The 27,336-nt window shown below is 40.5% G+C and overlaps 1 long non-coding RNA gene across 1 annotated transcript; it reads left to right on the top strand.

The window, feature by feature from the left end:
- Positions 1-27,336, top strand: LOC122454742. The gene is made up of 4 exons (XR_006273514.1): positions 1-12; positions 11,953-11,958; positions 22,743-22,751; positions 27,170-27,336. It is a non-coding gene; the product is annotated as an uncharacterized LOC122454742 (long non-coding RNA).

Here is a 27,336-nt window from a genome sequence, read left to right as displayed (position 1 = left end):
AATATTTTTTCAGTGGTTTGCCTATTTCCTCTTCATTTATATGGACTTATGTGTTTCTAGGTTTTTCCTTAATTTGCACAGTATTTCTCTGCCTTTTTATCATTTTTTTTTAACTTATTGTGTTCGAGGTCTCCTTTTCTCAGGCTTTGAGTTTGAATTCTATCTTCCTTTTGGTTTCTGCCTTCGTAAGTTTGGTTCAGTGGTTTGTGTAAACTTCATGTTGGGTGTGATTTTTGCTTGTATTCTAGTGGGAAGAGGTGAGGTTTTTTAATTCTCATGGCAGGGCTGTGTGAGGTGGTAATCCTGTCTGCTGATGATTGTGTTTGTATTTTTGTCTTGTTTGTTGTTTGAATGAGGCATCCTGCACAGGGTGCTGTTGGCAGTTGTGTGCTACTGGGTGTTGTATACAAGTGGTTGCCTTTGTGTAAGTTCTCACTAATTCATCCTCCCTAGCTTTAGGAGTTCTTTGTTAGTCTGGGGTCTTGAAGTCAGTGCTCCCACTACAAAGGCTCAGGGCTTGATCTCTGGCTGGGGAGCAGAGATTCCATAGGTAGTTTTTTGTGGCATTAAATGGGATTAAAACAAACACAAAAACAAGAAACAAAAGTCACACTCAAAAGAGGCAAATGGCAATTACAAAATTAGGCAAATAATAACTAAAATAATGAATATACACAGGTACAGTTCAGTTCAGTTCAGTCGCTCAGTCGAGTCCGACTCTTTGCAACCTCATGAACTGCAGCACACTAGGCCTCCCTGTCCATCACCAACTCCCGGAGTTTACTCACACTCACGTCCATAGAGTCGGTGATGCCATCCAACCATATCGTCCTCTGTTGTCCCCTTCTCCTCCTGCCTTCAATCTTTCCCAGCACCAGGCTCTTTTCAAATGAGTCAGCTCTTTGCATCAGGTGGCCAAAGTACTGGAGTTTCAGCTTCAACATCAGTCCTTCCAATGAACAGCCAGGACTGATTTCCTTTAGGATGGACTGGTTGGATCTCCTTGCAGTTCAAGAGACACTCAAGAGTCTTCTCCAGCACCACAGTTCAAAATCATCAATTCTTCAGCACTCAGCTTTCTTCACAGTCCAACTCTCACATACAACTCTCAACATGTACATCACAATAGTACATGACTATTGGAAAAACCATATCCTTGACTAGACAGAGCTTTGTTGACAAAATAATGTCGCTGCTTTCTAATATGCTGTCTAGGTTGGTCATAACGTTGCTTCCAAAGATTAACAAAACCAGAACAGTCCAAAAATAATAATAAAGTACAATATTTTGACCCAGTGAACAAAGGAAACCAAAAATGATATCCAGCTGTTAACTAAAGCACAAATTGGGGGGGGGGGGGGGGGGGGGGGGGGGGAAAGGCTATAGAAAGGTGCCAACTGGGGGAAAAAGCAATGGAAACAAAGCAAACTAACAACATGTGAGGAAAAGAAAGAATAAAAATGCAAAGTTAAATAGAGGTAGATAAAGAAGATATATATATATATTCAACATTACAATGGGAAAAGAACAGTAGGAAAAACAAACAAAAGAGTAAATGTAGAGAAAATAATAATAAGTTTAAAAATTTTTTAAAGTAAAGAAAAAAAAGGAGAAAACAAAAGAAAAATAGGAAAACCCCACAGAACCACGAAAGGCTATTGTAGAGATGAAAGTATATAAAAGAAATTAAAAGTGTGATTTAAAAAAAGCTTAAATAGATTTAATAATACTAATAAAATCAACAGCTACACCAACAGAGCAGGGGGAAAAGGGAGAAAAGGAAAGAAAATTTAAAAAAGAAAAGAAAAAATAATCCAGAAGCAACAACAGAACAAGTCAAAATATAAGAATAATACATGTTTTTCTTGAATCTTGGCTGTCAGCGTCCTATTCCTCACTGGAGTCACAGTCCGCCTTGCCTCCTTAGGAGGCCCTCTGACACTGGGCATGTCCCTGGACCTGCTGTGGAAGCAGCTCAGACTCTAATTTGGTCCTACTCCCGTGTGGCCTTGCCTCCAGGGTCCACAGTGTCCACTGTCAGAACCCGTGTGTTTTCTTTTGTGGAAACTCTTATTGTCCTTTAGTCTGCCTAGTTGATTGTGTGGATTTAATCTGCAGCTTGTACAGCTGGTGGGAAGGTGTTAGGTCTTCTTCCTTAGCTGCACTGCCCCTGGGTTTCAATCTCCACCTCTGCATATGAGTCATCCAGAGGGCTTTGCTCCTGAGGCTGCCCTGGGGGACTTGGATCTGCTCCAGTGAGGGCTAGGTGTGGAGGTGGCACAGCTGCTTAGGTCACAGGGGACCTGGCATCACTGGGTACTCAGGGTAGCAGGCGGCTAGGGCAGCAGGAAATATGGTGCTCAAGAAGGGCATGGCAACCTACTCCAGTATTTTTGCCTGGAGAATCACATGGATAAAGAAGCCCAGCAGGCCACAGTCCACAGGGTCACAAAGAATCAGACATGACCAAAATGACCCAGCATGAATGGACGCAGGATTTTTTTCTAGCCTCTGGCAGCTCTTTTGAGTGGGGATCATGCATAGAGGAGGCGCAGTTGCTTGGATCATGGAAACCCTGGCAATGCCGGCTATGCAGGAGAGCTGGTGGCTGTCAGAGGGGATGTGGTGCTATTAGGGCTTTGTCTAGCCTGTGGCAGCTCTGCCCCAGTGAGGATTGAGCATGAAGGTGATGCAGCTGCTCGGGTCATGGGGACCCTGGCGGTGCCAAGTGTGCAGGAACACTAACTGCTTCAGGCACAGGAGCTATAGCACTATCAGAGTCTTTTTCTAGCCTCTGGCAGCTGGCAATCAGAAGGCCTATTTGGCTGGCCCTTATCTGTTACTCCACCTATTCAGGCATGTAAAGGGGCCCCCTGACTGGGGTCCTACTCTGCTGTTCCCTGCCCCAAGTGATTGAAGGGCCAGCTTCTCTATTGTTCAGCTGCTTGTTGCTGGTGTGTGGGGATAGAGAGGCTACAATGTTGGCTCCACTCTCTACACATGACTCAGCAGTATTATCTTGCCTCCATGGCTGCCTGGTTTTCCTCCACAAGCATTTCCCACCACAATCTCCTGTCCCCTCGGGCTGTCTCCCCACAGTCCTCAGCTGACCTCACTGGACTCCTCCACAATCCCCACACTCCAGCTCCCAGCCTTTGCGCCTTCTAGGGGACTCACATTGCTCTCTGGAGTATGTATGGCTGTGGCAAGGGTTGTCTGTGTGATTCTTTTCTGTTTAGACTGTTATAGATCAGCTGCTTCACTCTCAGCCTCAAATGTTTCTCCTCTGTCCCAAACAGTTGTCCTGATGTGGGGATCAGACCCCTGCTTCAGTTCTCCTGCCTGCCAAGGGCAAGTCCAATCCTACTTATTCTCTTTTCCCCCTACTTCCTTCACCCTATTGGGTTTTGCATGGTTCTATATATTCTTTTCTGGCGTTCAGGTACTCCTGCTCACTCTCAGCTGATGTTCTGCAGGTGCTTCTGTGTCTGAAGGTGCATTCCTGATTTGGGGAAAGAGATGTACTCCACGTCCCTCTATTCCTCCGCCATCTTGTCTCTACATTAAGGTATTTATAAGAGACAAACACGGGCTATCTACCCTGTTTCTGTTGTTACTTCCATTTCAGAGGGCAAACAGGAGGTTGACTGTAAATGCCTCAGCTGGAACCCATCTACCTCTTGTCTCAGGAAATGCAAGCAGGAGGCTGGTAAATTTCTCAACTGGAACCTACCTAGCTTTTGTCTCAGGAAGTGCAAATAGGAGGCTAGTTGTAAATGTCTAGTCTGGAGCCCATCTATCTCCTGCATTCATGCATGCTAAGTCCCTCCTGCTGCTGCTGCTGCTAAGTCACTTCAGTCTTGTCCGACTCTGTGAGATCCCATGGATGGCAGCCCACCAGACTCCGCCGTCCCTGGGATTCTCCAGGCAAGAACACTGGAGTGTGTTGCCATTTCCTTCTCCAATGCATGAAGGTGAAAAGTGAAAGTGAAGTCGTTCAGTCATGTCCGACTCTTAGCGACCCCATGGACTGCAGCCTACCAGGCTCCTCCGTCCGTGGGATTTTCCAGGCAAGAGTACTGGAGTGGGGTGCCATTGCCTTCTCCTAAGTCCCTTCAGTCGTGTCCAAATCTTTGCGACTCTCTGGACTATAGCCTGTTGGGCTCCTCTGTCCATGGGATTCTCCAGGCAAGAATATCTGAGTGGGTTGCCATTTCCTCCTCCAGGGGACCTTCCCAACCCAGGGATCGAACCTGCATTTGCAGACAGGTTCTTTACCACATCTCCTACATTAATATTACTGCCTTTCAATCTTCTGACTTAGAACCTGTTAAGCAGCTGGAGAAGGCAATGGCGACGCGACCCACTCCAGTACTCTTGCCTGGAGAATCCCATGGACGGAGGAGCCTGGTGGGCTACAGTCCATGGTGTCTCGAAGAGTCGGACACGACTGAGCAGCTTCACTTTCACTTTTCACTTTCATGCCCTGGAGAAGGAAATGGCAACCCACTCCAGTGTTCTTGCCTGGAGAATCCCAGGGATGGGGGAGCCTGGTGGGCTGCCGTCTATGGGGTCGCACAGAGTCGGACACGACTGAAGCCACTTAGCAGCAGCAGCAGCAAGCAGCAGCTAACTGGCATATATCACTTCTGTTATTTTCCTCTTGTGAAATTCACTGACACTGAATCTGCTTCTCGCATTAAACTCATAATTCATAAGAAAGAGCAAATTACTGGGTGAGAAATTGGGAACACACTGTTTTGGTTTGGAAGGACTCATTCCACACCCAGCTAGATGAATTTATTCTTAGAGATTATAATGAATGGGTGTCAACAAAGTTATCAGTTAAAGGGCAAATGTCAATATTATTCACTACAGACAGGAACTGTGTCCCAGGCACATTATTTACAAGGTAGTGGCTGAACTTGGAATCAGAGATAATATAATCACACACAAAAGAAAAGACATTTTCCTAATTTTTTGCTCTGAAATCAGCTGACAGCATGAGAATGACAGGCATCCATGCTCAACTGCATTTAGATTTTGAGGAGGTCTACTTTAGACTATGGATGTGAAACAACTCTGTGCAGGAATTACTGTTAAGAGGTGGATATAGCCCCAGCTAGCTAGGGACAGTTCAAACTGCCAGGTTAATTTTCCAGGATAAAGCTGATAAATTTGTCTGTGATTCTAACAGCTTTTCAGATTTCAGAAGATTAAATTCCTGATACTTGGGCAAGTAACAGCTTTAAAAACTCTGATCCTGAGTGGGTTCCTGGTTTATTTCTGGCTTTAATCTTACTTTAGAAGTGTAGACTTAAGTATTTTTAAAAATTGAATGTATAAAGAGGTGGGACTAGCTAATGAGAATTCAAATCAGGGGGCTTGGTGAGAAATGAGTTTGGAGCAGAGATTTACCATTCATTCTTTTGCAGTTCAGACCTTAATGCTGTGCAGAGGATCACCTAGGAAAGGCTGGAAGATGTTTCTAAAACTTTGACTTATAAAAATTGTTTCTCTTCCAACTTCAGATTTTTCATCTCTGTACAAGCAGAGATTTAGGGCATTGCACAGAAAATTACCAATGAGTTACCAAAATCTCAGTTCTTATAAAATCTAGTGAAGATTCATTTTTTAAAATTGCTCTCCAAATAACCAGTTTCTTTGTGATTCTTCCAACTTAGGGTCCAGACAGAAGAAAGGTAAAAATAATTTTCCTAGGCTTTTATCAAAATGAAGCACTCAGTATTCAATCTAACCTCCCATTTACTTTTCTCCCCAAACTGGCACAATATTTTCTGCATCTGTTAACTCTAAAGGGACAATATTTTCAACTGTTTATAGTTTTCTTACAGCAGAGAGTGGTAGAGATATAAAAGGATTATCTGTTCTCAGAATGAAGAGTTTGTTTAAGTTGAAAAGATACTTTTTTGAAGTCCTCTACTAACTTTTTGCATAAAACTACATGAGCTGCTAGAGGAGAACCAGAAGCAGTCTTAGCCTCTACATTTTAGGAATCAGCTCTTTCACTGAAATCAAATGAAACATGCAGAATACCGTCAGACAGATAAGATAAACTGCTAGAGAGACAAAGGAGGGATGCAGACAGGGGTCTGAGGGAGTCCATCAGAAGTGAGCTCCTCAACTGGAGCCCACTGACAGAGGGACTAAATCCACTCTGACGAGGAAAATACTTTAAAAAGAAACTAGGAAACAAATCAAAGCAGATGTAAGAAAGGAATCACAAAGTATTTACCATTTAATGGATTAGGCTAGGCAAATGACTTAAAAAGATTCAGTTTAATGGAGAAGACATGATTAAAGGGACAGTCTTCCAAATATATAGCTACTGGGGAGATTAAAAGAAAAATGGAAGAAAGAAGGGTGTTTTGGCACTTAAGCAATGAGGAGGAAAAGAAGTAAAAGGGAAAAAAATAACTTTGCTTGCAAAACAAAGGATAATCACCCCAAACTGGAAGTAATTCAATTGTCTGTCAACATCCACTGACTAAACAAACTTTGGTACATCCACACAATGGAAAACTATTCACCAATAAAAAGAAATGAACTGCTAATACTTAGAATAATATGAATGAATTTTAAAATTTATTTTCTAAGTGAAAAAAATCATTTTCAAAATATTGCAAGCTATATTATTCTATTTATACAGTGTTCTAGAAAAGGAAAAAAAATAAAGAGATAGAAAATAGATCAGTAGTTTCCTTGGGTTGGAGGTAGGTTGAGGGTATAAATACAAAGGGATATCATGAGAAGACACTTTGGACTCTGTATTCTGTCTGTGGTAGTGATTACAAGAATCCATATATGTGTAGAAATTCACAGCACTGTAACCCCCAAAAGTAAATTTTACTAATGTATGTCTAAGATAGAAAAGGTGTCACCATGATAGACCCAGGCAGACTCCAGTTGTTTCTGCTCTCCATGATTCAGCTCTTCCTGTACTACCAGCATAGTTGCTTGCCCCCTCTATGTACCACCTGATGTCTACCCATCATTATTTAGTACTTTCATTTAAATCAATATCTTTAAATTCACTGGTTTGCTGTGCTAGTTATATTTCTTCAACAAACTTTAATGTAAATATGTAATGTAAATACATACCTATTTGAACAACAATGAAAATAGCCAGAAACAATGTTAAGAAGCAATGATAGACCACTGATTCTTAATAGATCCCCCTAAAGATAATTTGGTCCAATTCAGTCATTATTTAAGTCGTATGTATACAGACTGTACTATCTCAGTCCAAGCATTGCTAAGGAAGACTGCTTCTCAATGATTCTGAGCCAATGATTCAGAGCAATGTGGTAGACATTCTAACTGGACCAAGAACTGGCAGCGATATAAGAAAAGAATGTTTTGTTTAGAAAAGAAAAAAGTCAAGGGAAATTGATAAGCCTTCTGTATCTGCATATTTTGTACATAAAATTATTTTTATCAATTTAAATAAACTATGTCTTTATTTTTTAAGTGCTGGTTTTACAGGAAAATAAGCTAGGCATTCATTTCTAATTAAAACATTAGATAAAATTGCATTGTAGCTTGATGTGTGTATAGCTACTGTGAAGAACTATTATAACAACTTAGCTCATATACAGGTGCCTGGGCAGACCTGTAATATGAAAGATGCAGCTGCCTGGATGCAGGTTTTCTCTGCCAAGGGCTCTAAGCCAGGGTCTACTTATTAGTCCAGAAGGTTGGAGATGCTCTGGTTGAAGCTTTACTCAGCATATTCTTCTATTGAATAGTAACTTCTTTTCTTTATTTGAAAATGTGTAATGTAATACCTCATGTACTACAGTGCTTTTATTCAAGATGGATCCAAGTTTTGGGAATCCTGAAACTCACATTATTTTTGTAATCCTTATTAACAGAATAGAAAATTATAAATACAAAATTAGGCATAAAAGAGAACATTTGTTTATAATGAGAAAATAAATCTAAACAAATTATACATTTAAAGAAGTTGGAAAAAGTATCACAAAGTCCATAACTCCCTGTCATACCTCTATCATATTTGTTTCCTGCATTTTTGACTACATGTTCTTTGATCAATTTTGTAATGCCATTTGTATTAAAATGATGATTCAGGCTTTCTTTTGATTGATTTACATTTTAATTTATTATTGATAGTCAGGATGCATAAAACATGCAGCTCTACGTACAGACGTACCCTGTTTCCAGTACTGATTGAAAAAGGGATTCTCTTTTGTACAATTCCTTTCAAAAAAGAAAAAAGAAAGAAAGAAAGAAAGAAACCATCTGGTTTATGCTCCTTATCAAGTATGTTTCTGAGAGAAGAGACATTCTATTTTGACTTTGTCTATGGTAATAGACTCTTATGTTCACTATGCTCAGAATTATTTCTGAACATTTCACTGCCCACATGTTTCTCTTGTTGAGAACACTTGAATGTGTTTCTGTTATGATATGTCCTCTGACCACACCTAGAACAGTTTCAATAATTAAAATGTCTAATCTTGCGTAGGAGTCAACTCTGTGAACTCCATCCAAGCTAGAGCTCATACCTGCTTGAGGCTTAGAAATCTGCACAGTGGGCAGGGGCCTCATTTTTTTGTTAAGATCTAATTTCTGACTCCTCCAGGGTGGTGCCCCGGGGAGATAGAAAACATGTTACTTGCCTGGCTGCAGGTGTCACTTTGGTGTTAGATGTTTTAGGTGTGCTTTGCTGACATGGGTGATTCTGTATTAACTTGGAGAACTCTCAGAGCACATTGTAATGTAGGATTCACATCCACAAGGCAGTCACTTTCAGAGCTTTGTTCTCTGAGCTTCTCAACCACCTCCACTACTATCCCCTTCTAGGTCATTTTACCCCTCCAGGTGTCCTTCTTGGGCAAAGTGTCCTTCAAGTGGCTTCATATCAGTTGCCTCTGTGGAACCATGCTTAGTCCCTGGGAAAGGGGCACATTGGAAGAGTAAGCTGCTCCCATTGAAACCTCTGTCAGGGAATTGCCTGGTCCAGTGGTTAGAACTCAGGTCACTCACTGCTGTTGCCCCAAGTTCAATCCCTGGTCAGGGAACTAAGATTCTGCAAGCAAGCCACACAACTTGGCCAAATAAGCGAATGAGAAACCTCTTTCTCTCTCGCACTCATCTCAGGTTTTTGAATAGACAACCTCTTTCCTGTGTAAGTCCTTTTTTCCCATACTCCAGAAGATATATGCTATCTATGATATCCTTGGTGCCAAGCACCTCTCACTTGGCAAGAGATGGGGAGATAAAACTTTCTCCTGCCATGTGATAGAGAGGAGTACCCTAACATCCTCATAGGAATGCTCTTTTTTTCTCTCCTTTTAGTTGTAGACATTCATAGCCAGTAGAAAGGTGAAGGATTCCTGCTAGGAGAACTGATTTTAAAATCACTTAGTAAGTTCAGTATTGGTGCTTTTAGCACATCAGTCTAGGTTATAAGGGTATTTACCATTTTATTCTATTTTCTTCAGCTGAAACTAAGATGAAAGCAGTTCCAGCTTAACATCGTATCACAGAAACATACATTATCTATATCCATTTTTTCTTTCACTCAATCAACATTATATCAAATATTACTGGCCTGTACTGCTGAAACTTACCTCTGGAAAGCCCTAGCTAGTATTCCCTTCACCCCTAATTTAGTCATTGTTTTTGTTATCCTCATTGCTCAGGGCTGGGCTCTACCCATCTCTTGTCATAGTTCCATCAATTTCTGACCTAGCAACCACATTGGTTGTCACACTTTTTCTTAACCAGAAGTGATAAAGATTTCTTATGTCATACAATTTACTGAATCTTGGTTTTCTTTGAACTCACCAAGAGCGAAATGTTTGGGTGGTGGTGACAGTGGAAACACTAGTACTGGTGGTGGAGATGTTGGTGAAAGTGCTGGTATTTGAAGTGTTGGTGGTTGGAGAAGAAGGAGAGGTGGTCGAGATGGTGGTGATATTGGTGGAATTGGTGGTAGAAGTGATGATGTAAGTGGAGTTGGTAGAGGTAGAGATAATGGTAGAGGTAGTGGAAGTGGTGGTGATGGGGGTGATGGGCTTGGCAGAGGTGGAGGTAAAGGTGGTGATGCTGTTGAAGGTAGAGATGTAACCTGTTAGACTGCAGCAGAATGAACCCAAAACAATCCTGAAGGGATCCTCTGTGCTCAGGGTGCACTGCCATAGAGCACTGTCTCCACTGAGTATGCACTCACAATAAAATAGTGACAAGCTGTAGTAGGAAATGAATTATATATGAAGGAGAGTCAGTAGACAACACAAATGGGAGAATTTGCATCTTAAGACTCAGATTTAAGATCTAAAAGAGACTTGGGAAGGCGAGAACTGAGATCATGGAAACAGAATATTAAAAAAACAAATGCATTTTGTCCTGAACACAATGCATGAAAACAAATTCCTACCTAGATATATTGTAGTGGAGTTTAAACTTTAAAAACAGAAAATCAGAAAAACCACTGAGATACATGACAGGTTGGTGAAAGGAGGCAGGTGAGCTTTCAAAGGGCTTTCAAGGTGTGACTCTTAGAAGATCAGCAACTAGAAATTCAAGAAGAAAAATGGAATCAGACCTTACAATTGCCGGGGCAAAACTAACTGCTGGGCACAAAAGGTATTTTCAGGCACAGAGATTCTTCAAGTGTGAATGCTAGACAAGTCTCTATTTGAATAAAAAAAAAAAAAACTATAGCTTGAACTTCAGCAAAGAAAGAAATTCATCTGAAAAGGAGAGAGTGGAACACTGAAAACTATGATGAAGAAAGAACTCCATGAACATATTGGAAAATCCAAATATGTATTAAATAATAACATGAAAGACTGATCTGGATAGATTTTTAAGAGGTGGTAAATCTAAAATATTAGGAAGCAATAACTATAGAAGATGACAAGACTTTATAGGGAGCAGTCTGAGAGTCTTATATTCTGTGGGACCAGAACTGAGATATCTATTGTGTTAAATAATCATGTTAAACAGTAAAAAATAATCTCTCAAAGAATACAAATGGGATATATAGCTTCCAAACCAGCTGGAATAATATGTGAACAATGAAAAGTTATTAATAAAATGGAAAATGGGGAAGGAGATGGGCAAGGAAGCAAGGAAGATGTTGGTGAGTAAATGTAACAGAGATGGGGGCAGTCAGGCCAGGTGGGCAACAGCAAGGATAGATGTGGGATGGGGGAGGCTGTCTCATACAGTACCCGGGCAAATCCCAGTGTAGTGTAATATGGTGGTCCTGGAGCCTCACGGAGGAGGGGCAGAAAGGAAAGGCCCAGGTGGCGCAGCAATGTGCAGATTCGTTGGCCCATCACATGAGTTTGACTCATATCTCCTCTCAATACAACCATCCTTTCTTTCAGCTCTTGTCCTTTTTTCCAACCAGCACATTGTCTCTGGGCATCTCTGCAGACCCTTCAGGATCCAGTCTATTATTGCTGGGTGCACAATCAGTTTAGATTAATGGATAATTAAGCCAGTCTGACCCAAGACAGCATGGTATGTTTTCCATTTCTCAGATGAGATGAGCCACAGGCAACATAAATTGACTGTCTATTCTCTGTTCATCTCTGATTTCTGGGGGGCTGTACCACCCATGAAGTTTCAGAAACGTATGCCAGATGTGGACGAAAAGCAAAGAACTATAGAGCCTTTGGTGAGAGAGACCTGTGAGAGAAATGGATTTCTTTCTGCTCACATTTTCAAGTAGTTATAGAATAAAAAAATTTTTTTTAAATACATGAACTCTATAACCCAGATAAAGTACAATCTGTTCCTATTTTAGGATGCTATTTGAAACCTATTCCATGCTGGGTCCATTTCATTTTATCTATTTGTTTCTTTCCTTTGAAAAGAGCCAAAACAGGGGCTGAAATAAGCACTTCTCTGCCTGACCCTCTTTTCTTGCCTTGCAGAAGATAGGTCCTGCAGCCTGGTGTGAAAAGAAAAGAAACTCAACCTTCAGTGGAAAGAAGCTAGACTCCTGGGGAGAACTCTGAGGTGGATTTTAAGAGACAGGCTTGACAAACCTCTGTAGGTTCTGAGTGATCCACCACAGTGGCTGAAGGCACACAGCACTGGGGTACGTGTAATTAATGCCCTGGAGGAGGCTCTACATGTCAGCTCCCTTTCAGCATTTCCATACGGGCCCCACTGGCCTTCCCCATGCTCCTGCCTGACTGGAGGACTCAGCAATTTGCTCTTTGCTGAAAGACAACCCACAAGTTTCTCCATCATAACCCTTAAGTTTCTTTCTTGCGTGCCCTTGTTCTCTCCCTCCTTTCCTCCCTCCCTCCCTCCCTTTAAATCGTATTTTATCGTGGTAAAAACAGTTAACACGGGATTTCCCTTTTAATGCACTTTCCACTGTACAATACAGTTGCTGTGTCAGGTATGACTCTGTGCAGCCCGTCTCCAGAACTCATTCATCCTGCTTGCCTGAAACTTTATGCCTCTTGCTTAGCGACTCCCCATTCCCCCCACCAGCACCCAAGGGCCTGGCAGCCACCATCCCACTCTTTGATTCTATGAATTTGACTACTTTAGATCCCTCATGTAAGTAGAACATGCAACATTTGTCCTACTGTAACTGGCTTATTTCACTGAGCATAGTGTCCTCGAGTTTCATCCTTGTGGTTACATATTGCAGAATTTCCTTATTTTTTAAGGCTGGGTCATACTCCATGTACCTGTATACCATATTTTCTTTACCTACCCATCTGCTGATGGACATTTAGGTTGTTCCCACACTGTGGCTGTTGTTAATAGTGCTGCAGTGAACATGGTGTGTAGAAATCTCTTCAACATCCTATGGAGAGGGACTTCCCTGGTGGTCCAGTGGTTAAGAGTCTACCTTGTAATGCAGGGCACACAGGTTTGATTCCTGGTTGGGGAACTAAGATCCCACATGCTTAGGATCAACTAAGCCTGCAAGCCTCAGTTACATGGCCCACAAGCCACAACCAGAGCATCAGTGTGCTGCAACAAAACTTCCTCATAATGCAGCAAAAGATTCCACATGCTGCAACTAAGACCTGATGCAGCCAAGTAAATATTAAGAAAAAAGACCCTATTTAGAACAGGGGGTTCCTCAGAGTATTCAAAATAGAACTACCATGTGATCCAGCAATCCCACTTCTGGGTATTTAATCCTCTTCATTTTTTGTGTTAAGCACATTTTCAAAATATCTTCATTTTTTCCCCATAAGAAATGCCTCATACTTAAAAAAAAATTCTTGTTTATTATTCTTGTTTTTTGAGCTCCTATTTAGTGTCTTCATAATACAACCTCAGCTGGGAGCTTGTGAGGAACTGAGGAACACAGCACCCAGCCAGCCCACCCTGATAAAGTCTACATTTTCACATTCATTTCACTGAATCTGCCTCTAAGAACGAAACCCCTCAGATGTAAAATAGTTGGCTGGTGCTCATTAAGCTACCACTGCTTTCCCTTTATTTTTAAAGGGACCTAGAAATTCCTGAACTGTTTTCTTTTCTTTTCTTTTTTTTTTTTTTTGATGAGTTCTTTTTTTTTTTTTTTCCATTTATTTTTATTAGTTGGAAGCTAATTACTTTACAATATTGTAGTGGTCTTTTGCCATACATTGACGTGAATCAGCCATGGATTTACATGTGTTCCCCATCCCGATTCCCCTTCCCACCTCCCTCCGATTCCTCTGGGTCTTCCCAGTGTACCAGCCCTGAGCACTGTCTCATGCATCCAACCTGGGCTGGTGATCTGTTTCACCCTTGATAGTATACTTGTTTCAATGCTATTCTCTCAGAACATCCCACTTTTTTCTTCTCCCACAGAGTCTCAAAGTCTGTTCTGTACATCTGTGTCTCTTTTTCTATCTTGCATGTAGGGTTATTGTTACTATCTTTTTAAATTCCATATATATGTGTTAGTATACTGTATTGGTCTTTATCTTTCCGGCTTACTTCACTCTGTATAATGGGCTCCAGTTTCATCCATCTCATTAGAAGTGCTTCAAATGAATTCTTTTTAATGGCTGAGTAATATTCCATTGTGTACATGTACCATAGCTTCCTTATCCATTCATCTGCTGATGGGCATCTAGGTTGCTTCCATGTCCTGGCAATTATAAACAGTGCTGCGATGAACATTGGGGTGCATGTGTCTCTTTCAGATCTGGTTTCCTCGGTGTGTATGCACAGAAGTGGGATTGCTGGGTCATATGGCAGTTCTATTTCCAGTTTTTTAAGGAATCTGCACACTGTTCTCCATAGTGGCTGTACTAGTTTGCATTCCCACCAACAGTGTAAGTGGGTTCCCTTTTCTCCACACCCTCTCCAGCATTTATTGCTTGTAGACTTAAAGACTCTACCAGAAAATTACTACAGCTAATCAATGAATATAGTAATGTTGCAGGATATAAAATTAACACACAGAAATCCCTTGCATTCCTATATGCTAACAATGAGAAAACAGAAAGAGAAATTAAGGAAACAATACCATTCACCATTGCAACAAAAAGAATAAAATACTTAGGAGTATATCTACCTAAAGAAATGAAAGACTTATACATAGGAAACTATAAAACACTGATGAAAGAAATCAAAGAGGACACAAATAGATGGAGAAATGTACCATGTTCATGGATTGGAAGACTCAATATTGTGAAAATGGCTATACTACCCAAAGCAATCTATAGATTCAATGCAATCCCTATCAAGCTACCAATGGTATCCTTCACAGAACTAGAACAAATAATTTCACAATCTGTATGGAAATACAAAAAACCTCGAATAGCTAAAACAATCTTGAGAAAGAAGAATGGAACTGGAGGAATCAACCTGCCTGACTTCAGGCTCTACTACAAAGCCACAGTCATCAAGACAGTGTGGTACTGGCACAAAGACAGAAATATAGATCAATGGAACAGAATAGAAAGCCCAGAGATAAATCCATGAACCTATGGACACCTTATCTTCGACAAAGGAGGCAAGAATATACAATGGAAAAAAGACAACCTCTTTAACAAGTGGTGCTGGGAAAACTGGTCAACCACTTGTAAAAGAATGAAACTAGAACACCTTCTGACACCATACACAAAAATAAACTCAAAATGGATTAAAGATCTAAATGTAAGATCAGAAACTATAAAACTCCTAGAGGAGAACATAGGCAAAACACTCTCTGACATAAATCACAGCAGGATCCCCTGTGACCCACCTCCAAGAATATTGGAAATAAAAGCAAAAATAAACAAATGGGACCTAATTAAACTTAAAAGCTTCTGCACAACTAAGGAAATTATAAGCAAGGTGAAAAGACAGCCTTCAGAATGGGAGAACATACTAGCAAATGAAGCAACAGACAAAGGGTTAATCTCAAAAATATACAAGCAGCTCCTGAAGCTCAATTCCAGAAAAATAAGTGACCTAATCAAAAAATGGGCCAAAGAACTAAACAGACATTTCTCCAAAGAAGACATACAAACTAGAAGGCTAACAAACTCCTGAACTGTTTTCTTTTTGATTTGTGGTCTCCCTTCTGGCTGTTAGTAAGGAGCTGGCCATAGGCACTTTGCTTGCATATTGGCTAATTAGTTCCCCATCCTCCACATTATGCTCCTAATTTCCTCAAGGCAATCATGCCATTAGCCTCCACACAGTCAAGCAAAAAATAACGTCAGGCCATTGAATAGAGAGGGTGAGCAGGAAATGCCTCTCCACAGGGCTGTCTTCATTTCCCTGCAGAAAAGTGTCAACATATTTACAGAGCTGGCTGTGCATTACAAAGCACATCTGCTGACTTGAGTCCTTTTGTCCCTTTTGAAGTCTACGGATAGTCAGAGCATATAGTGTGTATCATGCAGGACTTTTTCCCTTTTGGACTAGAGTGCTTACAAAAAAATTGCCAGTTCCATTGCTGGCAATAGAAGCACATTTTCTTCTGTGTAGGTTGCAAATGATACAGTCCCCAATTCTCTCCTAAGCGCCAAAAATAGAGAACAGGCCAAGCCAAGATAAGCAGATGTCTTTCCCCTAAGTCCCAAACAACGTATTTAAGCTCTGGAACTTAACAGCAAAGTGTGTGATGGCTAGAGTATCACTTCTATCAAATTCTCTGTTTATAGAACTAAGCAGGGGACATATACCCCTTATTGCATGTGGTATATGCACAGCTTAAATACTGTTTTTTTTAATTTAAAGGTTTGCCATTAAATTATTTTTCAAATGGGGAGCTTATTATTGAAGTAAATCTTATGATAACATCTCTTTATAAAGCAATATATCTTTTATGTTTATTTGACTGTAAAATCTATATAAGAAAATTATGGGAATGTCAAAATGATAAAAACTAATCATCTGCCATCACCTAATTCAGATGGGACTCATCTCAGTTATGCTTTTTTTTTTTCTAGCTTCTGTGTATTAGATGTACATATTTTACTTCACTGAAATGATGCAATTGATTAGTATCAGGTTTTTCTTTTCCCCACTGCATTTCATTATCTCTCAAATGGCATCCATTTTTTCACTATTATACATCGAACTTGTTCTAGCGGTAGTAAATGTGATGAATAGTTTGAACCCGCCAACCTCCCTCACAGTAATTAGTTCACAACAGAAGCAATGGGTCAGCATGGTCATTCCGTGCACATACTGACAATACTCAGTGGGGCACCAGGATGATATGTAGGAAACATTTGGCTGCAAATGAAAAGACTTCCCATCCTTTTAAAGTCTTCTGTAAAATAAGCTTCTTAAATTCCCAAGAGAATTATGCTAGGCCAGAGAATCCCTTTATTGTTATCAATGCACAACATCTCATGTCCTATCTGAATGTGTATAATTTTTATATTTTGAGTCTATTTCAATGGGCCAGTGGCTGTGGCATAATGCTTTCTAGTTCCTGTTTGTATGCCTTCCTCTGGTTCATAAGAATGGCCTCTTATGAACCTTCCCATTTGGTATCTTCTATGTGGAATGTGCATGAGTCAGGTAATTTTCACAGAGCTGGGTTTTTAGAAACCTATGTGGCAAACATAGTGCACTTATTGTTTTGTTGTTAAATTGAGGTTTAAGTGCTGATTTCCTGTATAAGATCCCAAAGTGGGAAAAAAAAAAATTCCAAAGTGAAAAAAAAATTTCCAAGAGCTTCCTTCCATGGTGGCTCAGTGGTAAAAAGTCCTGTGTGTTTGATCCCTGGTCTGGGAGGATCCCACATGCCATGGGGCAGCTAAGCCTGTGAGTCAGAACTACTGAGCCAGTGCTTCAGAGCCCCTGAGCCTCAACAAAAGAAACCTCATTGCTCAGGCAACGAGGAGCCCGAGCATCACAACTCAGAGTAGCCCCCGACTGCCACAGCTAGAGAAAGCCCCCATGCAGCAAAAAGACCCAGTACAGCCAGTAAATAAAAATATCCACACTCTTGCATTGGCCATTGGGAGTTAGTGTGTGAGGAGCACTTCAACCTGACCTCCTACAGAGGGGAGCCGATTAAAAACAGAAAGACAAGACTCTGGATCTTCTTTGTTGTTGCTAATCACTCAGTCGTGTCTGACTCTTTGTAACCCCGTGGACTGCAGCACACCAGGCTTCCCTGTCCATCACCAACTCTCAGAGCTTGCTCAAACTCATGTCCATTGAGTCGGTGATGCCATCCAATCATCTCATCCTCTGTTATTCCCTTCTCCTCCTGCCTTCAATCTTTCCCAGTATTTTCCCAGTCTTTTCCAATGAGTCAGCTCTTCACATAAGGTGGCCAAAGTATTGGAGCTTCAACTTCAGCATCGGTCCTTCCAATGAATATTCAGGACTGATTTCCTTTAGGATTGACTGGTTTGATATTCTTGCCATCCAAGGGACACTCAAGAGTCTTCTCCAACACAGCAGTTCAAAAGCATCAATTCTTTGGTGCTTACCCTTCTTTATGGTCCAGCTGTCTCATCCATACATGACTACTGGAAAAACCATAGCTTTGACTATATGTATCTTTGTTGGAAAAGTAATGTCTCTGCCTTTTAATACACTGTCTAGGTCTGTCATGGCTTTTCTTCCAAGAAGCAAGTGTCTTTTAATTTCATGGCTGCAGTGACCTCTAGCAGTGATTTTGGAGCCCAAGAAAATAAAATTTGTCACTGTGTCCATTGGATGGCATCACCGACTCAATGGACATGAATTTGAGCAAGCATGAGTTTTGTTCTTTGAATGCTGAATTTTAAGCCAGCTTTTTCACTCTCCTCTTTCACTTTCATCAAGAAACTCTTTAGTTCCTCTTGGCTTTCTGCCATAAGGGTGGGGTCATCTGCATATCTGAAGTAAATGATATTTCTCCTGGAAATCTAGATTCCAGCTTATGCTTCATCCTACCCAACTTTTCTCATGATGTACTCCACATATAAGTTAAATAAACAGGGTGATGATATACAGCCTTGACATAATTCTTTCCCAGTTTGGAACCAGTTCGTTGTTCCATGTCCGGTTTTAAATGTTGCTTTTTGACCTGCATACAGGTTTCTCAGGGGGCAAGTGAGATGGTCTAGTATTCCCATCTCTTTAAGAGTTTTCCACAGTTTGTTGTGATCCACACAGTCAAAGGCTTTAGCGTAGTCAATGAAGCAGAAGTAGATGTTTTTCTGGAATTCTCTTGCTTTTTCTATGATCCAACAGATGTTGGCAGTTTGATATCTGGTACCTCTGCCTTTTCTAAATCCAGCATGAATGTCTGGAAATTTTCAGATCACATACTATTGAAGCCTGGCTTGGAGAATTTTCAGCATTACTTTGCTAGCATATGAAATGAGTGCAATTGTTTGGTAGTTTGAACGTTCTTTGGCATACCTTTCTTTGGGATTGGAATGAAAACTGACCTTTTCCAGTCCTGTGGCCACTGCTGAGTTTTCCAAATTTGCTGGCACATTGAGTGCAGCACTTTAACAGCATTATCTGGATCTTATTATGAGGTAGTCATTGGCTGGAGGCGCTGAAGTGAGGCATCCACACTCTTCTGTCTATGAGGCAGGTTTGAGCTGCTTTCATCTAATTTGAATCCTTGAGGAAACTGTGTCTTCCTAGGCATGGAATATATGCCTCAGGCAGTAAGCCTCTTGTGGCAGTGGCTCTGAGTATCTTGCTTCTTTTCCTCATTAAGTAGTGGAGTGTTTGTGTGTATGTGTGTGTGTGAGAGAGAGAGAGAAAGACGGAGAGAGAGACAGAGAGGCACAGATAACACTCTTGGAAAAAAGCACACACAAAACAAACGTAGGATTCAACAAAAGTTTCTCAGGAGCACCTAAATCCAAAAATAAAATGCTTCCACAACACCCCAAACCTCCTTCCTGTACCTTCCCTCCTTCAGAAATGAAGCTCTACTTAGATTATAACAGATCATGCCCAACACAGTGGCTTGAAACTGCACACGTTTGTTATCTTACAGTTATGAAGGTCAGAAGTCCTAAAATCACGGTGTTGGGAGAACGACCTTCCCATCTGGATGCTCTAGGGGAGGATCCATTTCTTTCCTGTTTCAACTTCTGGAGGCCACCTGCATTCCTTGGGTCATAGCTCCTTCTTCATTTGTAGAGCTATTGCCATGTTCAGTTGAGTATTTTTTACATGACATCATTCTGACTCTTTCTGTTGCAACCTCTTTGATTCTGACTTCTGTTGCCTCCCTTTTTTACGTTTTAGGACCCTCGCGATTATACTGGGCCTGCGGAATAATTCAGGACAATATCCCCACCTGGAGCTCCTTAACCTTAATCACATCCACAGTGTCCCTCTAGCCATATTTATATATGCACAGACGTTGGAACTTTAGGGCATGGACATCTTTGGGGAGCCGTGGTTCTGCCAACTGCATTAACACTATCCTAACTTCCGTGGTGGCTCAGCGGTTAAAGAGTCTGCCTGCAATGTGGGAGACCCAGGTTCGATCCCTGGGTTGGGAAGATCCCCTGGAAAAGGAAATGGCAACCCGCTCCAGTATTCTTGCCTGGAGAATCCCATGGAGGAAGGAGCCTTGTAGGCTACAGTCCACGGGGTCCCAAAGAGTCAGACACGACTGAGCTACTTCACTCACTGATAACTTTTTGCTTTATAGGTTTGTGTTGTCTGAAATTAAACTGTAAGCTCTTTTTTGTGTCTGTATTTCCCCCCCCTCAACATGAAGTGAGCTTCATTCTGTAATTCTAGTTCACTGATTCGTTACTATAGTATTCCACAATTGTGTACACCACAATTTATGTACACACTCTAAGTGGACGGATGTCTGAGTTGTGCCCAGTTCTGTGCTTTTATTTACACTGCACCTTTTGAGCCTGTGTTTTGATGTTTCTATGAGTGGTATTACTAGAGAATGTGGTGAGAGAAAGCACCACAACTGATGTGAACATACATCCTGATTTGCCTGGGACAGTCCTGACTTATGCCTGCTGTCCTGACATCCTACCTGGTTAGAACCTCCATTTGCTCTCCAAAATATTCACTAGCCATAGTGAATACTTATTTCAGCTCAAAGAAACGATGCCAGATAGTTTCCAATCTGATGATAATTTATGCTCCATATCCTCCCCAACACTTATGAGCAATCTCTTTTTTATAAATGTGTACTTCCCTGGTTACTAATAGAGTTGAGAACCTTTTCATACATTACTGTCCATTTGGAACAATAAATCTTTTGGGAAATCCCAGTGTAAATCACTTTACTATTTTTCACTTGACTCATCTGTCTTCTTATTATTGATTTGTTAAGAATGCTTTTGGTATTCTGGGTATGATTATTTTGTGGGTTACATGAATTGCAGATATCTTCTGTCAGTCTTTGGCTTGCTTTTTCACTCAATCTGAATGTACTTTGAATTATCAATCTTTTCCTGTATGATTAGCCCTTTTTATGTCCTATTTAGGAACTATTACCCCACCCCCAAGTTCATGAAAATGTCTTCTTTTATTACTTTCTTGATGATTTATTGTTTTGCCTTTTCTACTTAGGTCTGCAATATACTAAAAGTTGATTTTTGTGTTAGGAGGGTCAACTTTAATTTTTTTCTTCTAAAGGATATGTAGTTGACAGCACCATTTATTTAAAATACTATGCTTTTTTTCATTGCTTTGTATACTAGGTTTTCAAAAATCAAGTGTTACAATATGCATTGGTTTATTTCTCGATTGTTCTGCTTCACTAGTTTGTCTATCCTCTGTCTTAACTACGGCAACTTTATAGTAAATTACTAAATGTGCAAAAGGAAATTCTGCCTCATTTTTTGTTTGTTTTTAGAGTATCCTAACTGTTCTTGACTCTTCATTTCCATTTAGGTTTCAGAATTATATTATCAATGACCTTCAGGAAATTTGCTGGGATTTTTATTGAGATTGCATAAATCAGTTTAGGAAGAACTTACAAATGTATTTTTCCAGTATGAGATTATTTTAAAATAAAGGGGAAAATTTCAGTAACATCTAAAATACTGCAATTCTAAATCACTAAAAGAAATCCTGACTTTTCAAATAGATCCATGAATATCATGGTGCTGGTATTTAATGCTTGGAAGTCTAGTTTAAGAGTGGCTGTACTAAACCATCTACAGAACATTGCCTTTAACATTTTTAAATTTTTTTTCCATTTATTTTTATTAGTTGGAGGCTAATTACTTTACAATATTGTAGTGGTTTTTTGCCATACATTGACATGAATCAGCCATGGATTTACATGTATTCCCCATCCCGATCCCCCCTCCCATCTCCCTCTCCACCTGATCCCTCTGGGTCTTCCCAGTGCACCAGCCCCAAACACTTGTCGCATGCATCCAACCTGGGCTGGTGATCTGTTTTCACCCTAGGTAATATACATGTTTCGATGCTGTTCTCTCAAAACATCCCACCCTCGCCTTCTCCCTCAGAGTCCTAAAGTCTGTTCTGTACATCTGTGTCTCTTTTTCTGTTTTGCATATAGGGTTATCATTACCATCTTTCTAAATTCCATATATATGCGTTAGTATACTGTATTGGTCTTTATCTTTCTGGCTTGCTTCACTCTGTATAATGGGCTCCAGTTTCATCCATCTCATTAGAACTGATTCAAATGAATTCTTTTTAATGGCTGAGTAATATTCCATGGTGTATATGTACCACAGCTTCCTTATCCATTCATCTGCTGATGGACATCTAGGTTGCTTCCATGTCCTGGCTATTATAAACAGTGCTGCGATGAACATTGGGGTGCACGTGTCTCTTTCAGATCTGGTTTCCTCAGTGTGTATGCCCAGAAGTGGGATTGCTGGGTCATATGGCAGTTCCATTTCCAGTTTTTTAAGAAATCTCCACACTGTTCTCCATAGCGGCTGTACTAGTTTGCATTCCCACCAACAGTGTAAGAGGGTTCCCTTTTCTCCACACCCTCTCCAGCATTTATTGCTTGTAGACTTTTGGATAGCAGCCATCCTGACTGGCGTGTAATGGTACCTCATTGTGGTTTTGATTTGCATTTCTCTGATAATGAGTGATGTTGAGCATCTTTTCATGTGTTTGTTAGCCATCTGTATGTCTTCTTTGGAGAAATGTCTGTTTAGTTCTTTGGCCCATTTTTTGATTGGGTCATTTATTTTTCTGGAATTGAGCTGCAGGAGTTGCTTGTATATTTTTGAGATTAATCCTTTGTCTGTTGCTTCGTTTGCTATTATTTTCTCCCAATCTGAGGGCTGTCTTTTCACCTTGCTTAGAGTTTCCTTTGTTGTGCAAAAGCTTTTAAGTTTAATTAGGTCCCATTTGTTTATTTTTGTTTTTATTTCCAATATTCTGGGAGGTGGGTCATAGAGGATCTTGCTGTGATTTATGTCAGAGAGTGTTTTTCCTATGTTCTCCTCTAGGAGTTTTATAGTTCCTGGTCTTACATTTAGATCTTTAATCCATTTTGAGTTTATTTTTGTGTATGGTGTTAAAAAGTGTTCTAGTTTCATTTTTTTACAAGTGGTTGACCAGTTTTCCCTTAACATTTTTTTTAAACAAATTAAGAATTTTTTTTTTCTTAATGAAAAAGGAATCTGGAAGTAGACAACTGCTGGCAATGGTTCAGAATTTCCAGGTCACAGTTTGTGTCTCTGTCATTCTCTTGGTTTTTCTCTCATAGTCACAAGACTGTTGCCAGGCTCTATGTATGCATCTCAACTGCATGGCAGGAAGGACAAAGAGGGGGAAAGGGTGGCACCAGTAGTGTCTGCTCTGCTAAGAGGGATGCTTTTCTCCACCCACACTATCTGCAACAGGTAAACATGTTCCTCTGCCAGAAAAGTTGCCCTTTTGTAGTAGTGGTGGATGAGTGAGACTGTAGTGGGGAGATGATGTTGAGCGAGCCTCTCCACAGAGTCAGTCTCAACTTTTCAGACTTGGGCTAGGTCTCTGGCAAAGAAACACCACAAAGAAACATGATATTAAAATGAGCTGTAGTGCAATGATCACTGAAAACTACCATTTCCTTTTAAGTCTTTTCAAAAATTTTTAGACTCTTTTACCAGAAGTGAAAAGTTAAAAGTTTCTTGGTTCTTTATTTAAATTTAATTTGATCCACCAGAAATTTGCATTAGGAATTTGCTTCTGATACTCCAAAAACAGAGAACTTCTTATGTTTATCTCTGTTATTCACCACAAAATCAGCATAACAGTGTACTAGATAGAAGAGAGAATCAGTTAACATTTATTGATTTGCATTGACATAGAAGTAGGGCAAGGAAATGATGTCTTTGATATTGACATTGGATAAAAATAGTCAATAGGAAGCATAAAAACTATATAAAGTGGCAAACAAATTGTAGATCAACTAGTTTCTCAGTGCTCAGGTAATTGATCATCAGCATAGCACTTCCCATCTTTTCTCCCCACCTTTCATTTCAATCAAGGATTTGGTCTCATGAGTAGCAACTACTTCAAAGAATAAATTTTCCCTCCATAGAGCAGGGTATAAATAGGCAGAACTGGAGTGGGACTGTTCACACTGGATTTTCAACATGCTTTTCACACCAGCTTCTGGGGCACAAGGATAATTTAGATTGCATAATACACAAGAACACTGAGAAGGAGTCTTTGCCTGGTGGTAACATGGAGTCAATGGTGATATCTCAAAATTCTCTGAGTTTTTTCATGAAGTGGATAAATTGATGGTGGTGATTTTAAACTGAACATGAGTTTGTGATGAGACAGAATTGATTAATTTTAAAAAGGAGAGAAAGGCCACAAAGAAAGAAGGAGGAAGGGAAGGAAGAAAAGGAGGGATGGAAGAAAGGCAGAAAGGAAGAAAGGGAAAGGGAAAAAATCATAACTTAGAATTGAGGACCTTGACTTCCTTTTCCACTTTCATCACTAATTGTACAAATTTTAGGTTGACCTTCCACCTCCCAATGCCTGAGTTGACGTAGGAGCAGGAGCACTTCTTTCTGAATTTATTCAAAGGAAGCAGTGCCCTGAACTACTTGAGGGATACAGATTGGTTGAATGACTGACTGCATACCCCTATTGTCTTTGTTTTGTATCCCTCTAGTTTAGCCAGAGAGTTGGATGGTGAAGAAAGCTGAGCGCTGAAGAATTGATGCTTTTGAGCTGTGGTGTTGTAGAAGACTCTTGAGAGTCCCTTGGACTGCAAGGAGATCCAAACAGTCCATCCTAAAGATCAGTCCTGGGTGTTCATTGGAAGGACCAATGCTGAAGCTGAAACTCCAATACTTTGGCCACCTCATGCGAAGAGTTGACTCATTGGAAAAGACCCTGATGCTGGGAGGGATTGGGGGCAGGAGGAGAAGGGGACGACAGAGGATGAGATGGCTGGATGGCATCACTGACTCGATGGACATGAGTTTGGGTAACTCTGGGAGTTGATGATGGACAGGGAGGCCTGGCGTGCTGCGATTCATGTGGTCGCAAAGCGTTGGACACGACTGAGTGACTGGACAGAACTGAACTGAGTTTAGCCAGATCCTCAGATGTGTTCTATGGTTGCAAGTTGTATTGCTTTATCAAAGATGACCTATTTCTAAAATCTAGGCTATGAGCCAGGGTTTGGTAAAATGTAACTCAAGGGGAAAGAGTCTCATTCCTCCTCTTTGTTCATTTGGGTCAGGCTGTAAGTGGCATCTAAGGCAAAGAGAACACATTTATCTGCTGTGCTGCTAGCTTTTGAAATAGAACTAACAAGGAACCCTAGTCTACTTAGGAGCCAATGGGACCTTTCCATTACCCAGTCACCCACTGGTTTCTTCCTAAACCACCCATTTAATTTTTTATTTTCCTTGGCCCCATATCCCCTTATGGCACAAAGTGAAGAAGAACTAAAGAGCCTCTTGATAAAAGTGAAAGAGGAGAGTGAAAAAGCCGGTTTAAAACTCAACATTCAAAAATTGAAGATCATGGCTTCTGGTCCTATCACTTCATGTCAAGTAGATGGGGAAACAATGGAAACAGTGACAGACTTTATTTTCTTAGACTCCAAAATCACTGCAGATGGTGACTGCAGCCCTGAAATTAAAAGACGCGTGTGCCTTGAAAGAAAAGCTATCACCAACTGAGACAGCATATTAAAAAGCAGAGATGTTACTTTGCTGACAAAGGTCCATCTAGTCAAAGCTATGGTTTTTCCAGTAGTCATGCATGGATGTGAGAGTTGGACTATAAAGAAAGCTGAGTGCCGAAGAATTGATGCTTTTGAACCATGGAGTTGGAGAAGACTCTTGAGAGTCCCTTGGACTGCGAGGAGATCAAACCAGTCCATCCTAAAGGAAACCAGTCCTGAATGTTCATTGGAAGGACTGATGATGAAGCTAAAACTCCAACACTTTGGCCACCTAATGCGAAGAACTGACTCCTTGGAAAAGACGCTGATGCTGGGAAAGACTGAAGGAAGGAGGAAAAGGGGATGACAGAGGATGACATGAGTTTGAGCAAGTTCCGGGAGTTGGTGATGAACAGGGAAGCCTGGCGTGTTGCAGTCCATGGGGTCACAAAGAGAAAATTCTGAGCGACTGAACTGAAGTAAACAGGCCTCATATCAAATTTCAACTTCTCATCCTTCAAGCCAGTATCTAACCTGTTTTTGCCTTTCCTTTCCTCTTCCCATTAATCTCTTGAGTTCAGTGCCCCCCTTCCCCCTGTCTTTGGTCTTTTTTTTCCTTCCCCTTCTTCCTCATGGCCCTTCCTCTTGGTTTTGTTTTTCTCGTTTGCTTTTTGATCTTTTCTCTGTTTGTGCCTTATAGCAGCTAGTATCTTTCATGAACTTAAAAGGAAATATGGAATCTCAGAATCACCAGAGACCTCTGGAAATAGTTAAATCAGCCTCTACCTGGTGCTTTGGAACAAGAACCAAAAGATCATGAAGCCCAGACAAGCATCATGAAGACAGGCCACTGGAAGGATTATGACAATGAATCAAAGTTGTGATTCATGAATTTGTTTCATTAATTTCCCTTACTAAATACTGATTGAGTCCTGTTTCTTCCAGACTCTGTACCAGGCATTGGAATACAGAAATGAAGAAATCACTTCCTTTGGAAGGGTGTTAAGTTTGTTGTTAATGTGGCAATTCTCATGCTTTTTAAATAAAGAAAGACAATAGGTGTAGGATGTAATGTTGACAGATATGGTCATTAAATGATTTCAGCAAATGTCCAATGATTTGATCATTATCACAAGCAACAAGAAACAATTCTAAGCCAAAAAGTTTGCAATTAAATTAGGATAGAGGAGATCTAGGAAGGATCCCAATTTAATTATATTCTCTCACAGGTGACCTGAGGTCACCTTCAGAATTTTACATAAAATTCTTTATATGACTTTTTAAATAATGAGTTAAGACTTTCTACAAGTCATTAAATATACTCACACTGTATAGACTTTATCCATCTTTTGAAATCTTTAGAAAGGTCTGAAAAGAACCTGGACTCAGATGGTCCTACTATCCTTCCAGAGAAAGTAACTCTTTTTCTTTCTTTCTTTTTTTTAAATTGAAGTATAGCTGATTTTTTAAAATTGAAATATAGATCTGATAGCGTACCTGAAGAACTATGGAAGGAGGTTTGTAACATTTTACAGGAGGCAGGGATCAAGACAATCCCCAAGAAAAAGAAATGCAGAAAGGCAAAATGGTTGTCTGAGGTTGTCTGTTACAAATAGCTGTGAAAAGAAGAGAAGTGAAAAGCAAAGTGGCGCCAAGAACAGGGACACTGGTGTACGTGGCATATCGGGCGGAGTGACTCAGGGACCTATTGAGGTCGGTAAGTACTAAGGCATGGGTTAAACGGCTGGCCAGCCCCATTATTTTTCTACTTTACTTCACCATTTGCTTAAATTTCAGGGACTTCTGGC

This window comes from Cervus canadensis, chromosome 17 (assembly GCF_019320065.1).
Source record: "Cervus canadensis isolate Bull #8, Minnesota chromosome 17, ASM1932006v1, whole genome shotgun sequence".
Lineage (NCBI taxonomy): Eukaryota > Metazoa > Chordata > Mammalia > Artiodactyla > Cervidae > Cervus > Cervus canadensis.
This window is presented reverse-complemented; position numbering and strand designations above follow the sequence as displayed.